This window comes from Hyla sarda, unplaced genomic scaffold (assembly GCF_029499605.1).
Source record: "Hyla sarda isolate aHylSar1 unplaced genomic scaffold, aHylSar1.hap1 scaffold_869, whole genome shotgun sequence".
Lineage (NCBI taxonomy): Eukaryota > Metazoa > Chordata > Amphibia > Anura > Hylidae > Hyla > Hyla sarda.
In genome coordinates, this window is record NW_026610897.1 from 26,805 (window position 1) to 34,492 (window position 7,688).

Genomic DNA, 7,688 nt, shown 5'->3' on the forward strand with positions numbered 1-7,688 from the left:
TCAACACAGCAAACTGTATAATCCACAGCAAGTGCAACATAGAAACATAGATTTAATGAAACGCTACCAAAAGCTATCCAGACCTGGGCAATCAAGATTTCCTGATCCTTTGCTCTGGATCAGTCTATGAGACACTTAAATATCAATAAAAAAATAAGAGAAGGGAGACTGCCAGGAGTGATCCTTCTATTTGTAACACTTATCAGGCTCCTCACCTCCTGCCCTGATCACTTATTCAAATTGACTGAAAAAGTCCATATGCATAAAGCCTATAAGAAAAGTTTCAGCTTCCCTGAGAGATCAGAAACATATATGGGGCAGGTGCAGAGAGCAACACAGAGGCTGCTGCTCATATACCCGGAAGCAGCATATAGGACATTATAGAGCAGTAATAAGTAGAGCTGCTGTGGATCCAGCATTGATATGAGAAAGAAGAATCCTCATGAGAAGCAGCAGCATGGAGGAATTATAGAGCATGAATAAGTAGAGCCGCTGTGGATCCAGCACTGGGATAAGACAAGGTAATCTTTGAGAAGCAGCAGCATGGAGGACATTATAGAGCAGTAATAATATAGTCATTGTAATCCCAGTGTTTGGAAAGGGGAGTAAAATTAACCAGCCGACCCCAGGCCTGATCACATAGATCAGACTGGGCGAGAGGCCAAAAGATCTTAAAACAGCAAAACATCTTGCCACCATTTAAAGAAATTTAGGAACAGATTAGAAACATAGTACAGTGGGGATCAAAAGTTTGGGCACCCCAGGTAAAAATTTGTATTAATGTGCATAAAGAAGCCAAGGAAAGATGGAAAAATCTCCAAAAGGCATCAAATTACAGATTAGACATTCTTATTAGGGATCGACCGATATCGTTTTTTTAGGGCCGATACTGATAATCGGTGGAGGTTAGGGCTAATAGCCGATAACTTATACCGATATTCCGGTATAAGTTATCGGCTATTTATCCCCCCTCGACACCGCTGCAGAGCATTGATTTAAAGCGGGCGCTTTAAATCAATGCACTGCAGTGGCTTTTGCGGTGCCATAGGCGGCCGCCGCCGCCACCACCCGCTTCTCTCCCCATACCTGTCAGGGTGGTCCGGGCCATCTATCCTTCCTTCCTGTAGTGTCCGGCGGCATTCCAGGTGGAGGGGGAACCGGTCCGGGCTGTCCTTCTTCTCCGGGGGTCATCTTCTCCACTCCGGGCAGGCTCCGGCCTAGTACACTGCATAGACGCCGCTGCGCAGTGACGCCCGTGCGCAGCAACGCACCTGACGTCACGGCGTAGCGGCGTCTATGCAGCGTACTAGGCCGGAGCTTGCCTGGAGTGGAGAAGATGACCCCCGGAGAAGGACAGCCCGGACCGGTTCACCCTCCACCCGGAATGCCGCCGGACACTTCAGGAAGGAAGGATGGCCCGGACCACCCCCATTATGGGTAAGTTTAATTTTTTTTTAATTAACTCTGAGGGTGGGGGAGGGGCCCGACCGGTATAGCGGTATGGACAAAAATCCATACCGGTATACCGCCCAGCACTACGGGGGGCGGTCGCGGTGCGGCGGGTCGGGGGGGCATTATCGGCTTATCGGCAAGGTAATTGCCGATACCAATAATGCCCAAAATCGCGATTATCGGCCGATCATATCGGCCATACCGATAATCGGTCGATCCCTAATTCTTATAATATGTCAACAAAAGTTACATTTTATTTCCATCATTTTCACTTTCAAAATAACAGAAAACAAAAAAAATGGTATCTGTCATCTACTGCCCACTTTGCAAAGCTGAGACCTGCCAGTGTCATGGATTGTTCTCAATCATCATCTGGGAAGACCAGGTGATGTCAGCCTCAAAGGTTTTAAATGCCCAGACTCATCTGACCTTGCCCCAACAATCAGCACCACGGGTTCTTCTAAACAGTTGTCTAGAAATCTGAAACTGAAAATAGTTGACCCTCACAAAGCTGGAGAAGGATATAAGAAGATAGCAAAACGTTTTCAGATGTCAATATCCTCTGTTCAGAATGTAATTAAGAAATGGCAGTCATCAGGAACAGTGGAAGTTAAAGCAAGATCTGGAAGACCAAGAAAAATGACAGAACAGCTCGCAGGATTGTGAGAAAAACCATTCAAAACCCACGTTTGACTGCACAATCCCTCCAGAAAGATCTGGCAGACACTGGAGTTGTGGTACACTATTCCACTATAAAGAGATACTTGTACAAATATGGTCTTCATGGAAGAGTCATCAGAAGAAAACCTCTTCTACCTCCTCACCACAAAAATCAGCATTTGAACTTTGCATATGAACATATAGACAAGCCTGATGCTTTTTGGAAACAAGCTCTGTGGACCGATGAGGTTAAAATTGAACTTTTTGGCCGGAATGAGCAAAGGTACGTTTGGAGAAGAAGGGGAACAGAATTTAATGAAAAGAACCTCTGTCCAACTGTTAAGCATTGGGGTGGATCAATCATGCTTTGGGGTTGTATTGCAGCCAGTGGCGCAGGGAACATCTCACGAGTAAAAGGAAAAATTGATTCAATAAAATTTCAGCAAATTTTGGATGCTAACTTGATGCTATCTGTGAAAAAGCTGAAGTTAAAGAGAGGATGGCTTCTACAAATGGATAATGATCCTAAACACACCTCGAAATCCACGGGGGATTACATCAAGAGGCGTAAACTGAAGGTTTTGCCATGGCCTTCACAATCTCCTGACCTCAACATAATTGAAAATCTATGGATAGACCTTAACCTCTTAAGGACCAAGGACGTATGAGTACGTCCTTGGTCCCTCTCCCGTGATATAACGCGGGGTCCCACGGTGACCCCGCATCATATCATGGCGGGCCCGGCGTCCTAGTGAAGCCGGGACCCGCCTCTAATAGTGAGTGGCACTGATCGCGGTTCCGCGCACTATTAACCCTTTAGCCGCGCGCTCAAAGCTGAGCCATGCGGCTAAAAGTGAAGTAAAAAGTGCCGGTTAGCTCAGGGAGCTGTTCGGGATCGCGGCGGTATAATCGCAGCATCCCGAACAGCTGTAGCACAGGAGGAAAGTCTCTTACCTTCCTTCCTGCAGTCCGATCGCCGATTGAATGCTTCAAGTCTGAGATCCAGGCTTGGGCAATCAATCGCCGAAAACCCTGATCAATGCATCCCTATGGAGATGCATTGAACACAGTTAAAGATCAGTAAATGCAATGTTATAGCCCCTTATGGGGGCTATAATATTGCAAAAGAAAAGTGTCAAAAAATCATTAACCCTTTGAATTATCCCTTCCCCTAATAAAATATTGAATCACCCGGCATTTCCAATAATAAAAACAAAAATAAACATATGTGGTATTGCCGCGTGCGGAAATGTCCGTTTAAAAAAAATATACCGTTAATTAGACCGCACGGTCAATGGCGTACGCGCAAAAAAATTCCAAAATAGCGTATTTTTGGTCACTTTTTATATCATGAAAAGATTAATAAAAAGCGATCAAAAAGTCCGATCAATGCAAACATGGTACCGACAAAAACTTCAGATCACGGCGCAAAAAATGAGCCCTCATAGCCCCTTGAACATGGAAAAATAAAAAAAGTTATAGGGCTCAGAAAATGACAATTTTAAACGTATACATTTTCCTGCATATAGTTATGATTTTTTTCTGAAGCAATACAAAATCAAACCTATATAAGTCGGGATCATTTTAACAGTATGGACCTACAGAATAAAGATAAGGTGTCATTTTTACTGAAAAATGTACTACGTAGAAACGGAAGCCCCCAAAAGTTACAAAATGGCTGTATTTTTTCAATTTTGTCGCACAATGATTTTTTTAACCGTTTTGCCGTAGTTTTTTGGGTAAAATAACTGATATCATTACAAAGTAGAATTAGTGTCGCAAAAAATAAGCCATAATTCAGATTTTTAGGTGCAAAATTTTAAGAGTTATGAGTTTTTAAAGGGGGCAGTACAAGATATTAACTCTGCAGGGTGCCCAAACTTTTGCAGATGCCATTTTTTTGTTTTCTGTTATCTTAAAAGTGTAAATGATGGAAATAAAATGTAACTTTTGTTGACATATAAGAATTTCTAATCTGTAATTTGATCCTTTTGGAGATTTTTCCATCTTTCCTTGGCTTCTTTATGCACATTAATACAAATTTTTACCTGGGGTGCTCAAACTCTTGATCCCCACTGTAATTGACATCAATCTGGAAAGGGTTACAAAGCCATTTCTAAAGCTTGGCGACTTCAGCGAACCACGGTGAGACCCACATCCACAAATGGACCACAAAAACATCTACAGATTTGCAGCCCTGACTTGTCTCAGGTAAGGTCAGCGTTCATGACTCAACCATAAGAAAGGTGAAAATGGCAGCCATGGCAGGGATCCAAGGCAAAAACCACTACTGACCATAAAAGTTCATCTCACTTTTGCCAAAAAACATCTTGATGATCCCCAAGACTTTTGCCAAAATATTCTGTGGACAAAATTAAAATTTTTGGAAGGTTTGCATCGTGTTATATCTGGGGCAAAAGTAAAAGCATTTCAGAACAAGTACCTCACATCAGCAGTCTCGTGGGTGGTGATATTGATGGTAGTGGTGGTGGTGGTGGTAGTGATGATGTGATGGTCTGGGGTGGTGGTATGTAGTAGTGGTGATGTGATGGTAGGGGTGGTAGTGATGATGTGATGGTGGTAGTAGTGGTGGTAGTGTGATGGTAGGGGTGGTAGTGATGGTAGTGATGGCGGTGGTGATGGTAGTAGTGATGGTGGAATAGATGGTGTTTGTGGTAGTGATGATGGTGGTACTCATGGTGGTGGTGGTGGTGGTGGTGGTGGTGGTGTTGGTGGTAGTGATAGTGATGATTTCGGGTAGAAAATGGTGATAGTGATGATGGTGGATCAGGAAAGGGGTGAATATTTGTTTCACAGCTTTGTATAACATTCAGATGGGGAGGGGAAGAGACCCTATGGACAGACCCTCGAGGAGACCAGGGAACAGATATACATGTGGACCCTGCCAGGAGGAACCTGAACACAGATGGGAATGTCTGTGGGGTCAAAAGACACTTGTATGAGAAACCTTAGTGCAAACCAGAATCCTAGTAAATTGTGCAGGAATACAAGTGAAAATGAATGGAGGACTTAGATGTATGACTTGTGATGTCAGGCGAGCGGTCGTCCAGTCAGGGACCAAGAGCAGAAGAAAAGCTGAAATACCCTTACTGGTCCTTACTGGTCTATGTGAGGGGCCCCAGGTCAGTATAGGAGAAAATGGCACATGCAGGAAATATTCTCAGTTGCTGCTAATATCTTAAACCAGAGAAATATTGATAAATGTGGTTGACATTAAATTACACTGCATCTGTATGCGGAGAGCAGTGGACGCCAAAGAGACATTGGCTTCACCCATTATGACAAGATTGGAACAACTAGAATGGGTGCGGGGCTCCTGATCTGGGGCATCAAGCAAGTGGAGCCACAGCAGATTCAGTTAGATCCAGAAAACCTCATGTTTGCACCTCTGCTCCCAGACTTATCCTTGGCCTCCAGACACATAAGAAAAGCATAGTCTGACTACTTACCAACACTATAAAGCATCTCCTGTCTAATCCAGTGATTGGGGAGGACATTTCCCATATCGCCTCCTTGATGGTGGGGAATAAGTAGACAATGTGATCATGTATAGGGGTGCAGCAGATAACGTGATGGTGGCAGCAACCTGAAGACTAATAACGCACCAGAATGAAGCAACAATGTGCAACAAAAACAAGATTTCTGGGAGCAAACTGCAGAAGTGGATCACAGCTGGACAAAGTCTTTTTAATGGTCAAAGCCAGAAGAGAAAATGGGAAGTGACCCAACACAGTACGATCGAACGTGACCCACTGCAGTACGATTAGGTATGACCCAGCACATTGTGATGACAAATGACCCACCTTGATACTATCAGACATGACCCACTGCAGTACGTTCAGACGTGACCCAATGGTGTGTGACTGAACATGACCCACTGGAGTACGATCAGGTATGATCTAACGCAGTTTGATCAGATGTTACCCACCACGGTACGATCAGACATGACCCACCACGGTACGATCTGACATGACCCACCACGGTACGATCTGACATGACCCACTGCAGTACGATCAGGTATGACCCATCACAATGTGATCCGAAGTGACCCACCTCAATATGATCAGATGTGACTCCCTGCAGTACGATCAGACGTGACGCAATGTGGTGCTATTGAAAGTGACCCACTGCAGTACGATAAGGTATGAGCCAACGCAGTGTGATCTGAGATGACCCACCAGGGTACGATCAGATGTGACCCACTGCAGTATGATCCGACGTGACCCACCACTGTACAATCAGGTATGACCCATCACAGTGTGATCCAAGGTGATCCGCACTGTACGCTCGGACGTGACCAACTGCAGTATGATCCAATGTGACCCACCACGGTACAATCAAGTATGACCCATCACAGTGTGGTCCGAGGTGACCCACCATGGTACAATCGGACGTGACCCACTGCAGTATGATCCGACGTGACCCGCCACTGTACAATCAGGTATGACCCATCACAGTGTGATCCTAGGTGACCCACCGCGGTACAATCAGGTATGACCCATCGCAGTGTGATCCCAGGTGACCCACTGCGATACAATCAGGTATGACCCATCACAGTGTGATCCTAAGTGACCCACCGCGGTACAATCAGGTATGACCCATCGCAGTGTGATCCCAGGTGACCCACCGCGGTACAATCAGGTATGACCCATCACAGTGTGATCCGAGGTGACCCACCACGGTACAATCAGGTACGACCCATCGCAGTGTGATCCCAGGTGACCCACCGCGGTACAATCAGGTATGACCCATCGCACTGTGATCCCAGGTGACCAACCACGGTACAAATAGGTATGACCCATCGCAGTGTGATCCGAGGTGACCCACAGCGGTACAATCAGGTATGACCCATCGCAGTGTGATCCCAGGTGACCCACTGCGGTACAATCAAGTATGACCCATCGCAGTTTGATCCCAGGTGACCCAATGCGGTACAATCAGGTATGACCCATCGCAGTGTGATCCCAGGTGACCCACCGCGGTACAATCAGGTATGACTCTTCACAGTGTGATCCGAGGTGACCCACCGCGGTACAATCAGGTATGACCCATCGCAGTGTGATCCCAGGTGACCCACTGCGGTACAATCAGTTATGACCCATCGCAGTGTGATCCCAGGTGACCCACCGCGGTACAATCAGGTATGACCCATCGCAGTGTGATCCCAGGTGACCCACTGCGGTACAATCAGGTATGACCCATCGTAGTGTGATCCCAGGTGACCCACCGCAGTGTGATCCCAGGTGACCCACCGCGGTACAATCAGGTATGACTCTTCACAGTGTGATCCGAGGTGACCCACCGCGGTACAATCAGGTATGACTCTTCACAGTGTGATCCGAGGTGACCCACCGCGGTACAATCAGGTATGACCCATCGCAGTGTGATCCCAGGTGACCCACCACGGTACAATCAGGTATGACCCATCGCAGTGTTATCCCAGGTGACCCACCACGGTACAATCAGGTATGACCCATCGCAGTGTGATCTGAGGTGACCCACCGCAGTGTGATCCGAGGTGACCCACCACGGTACAATCAGGTACGACCCATCGC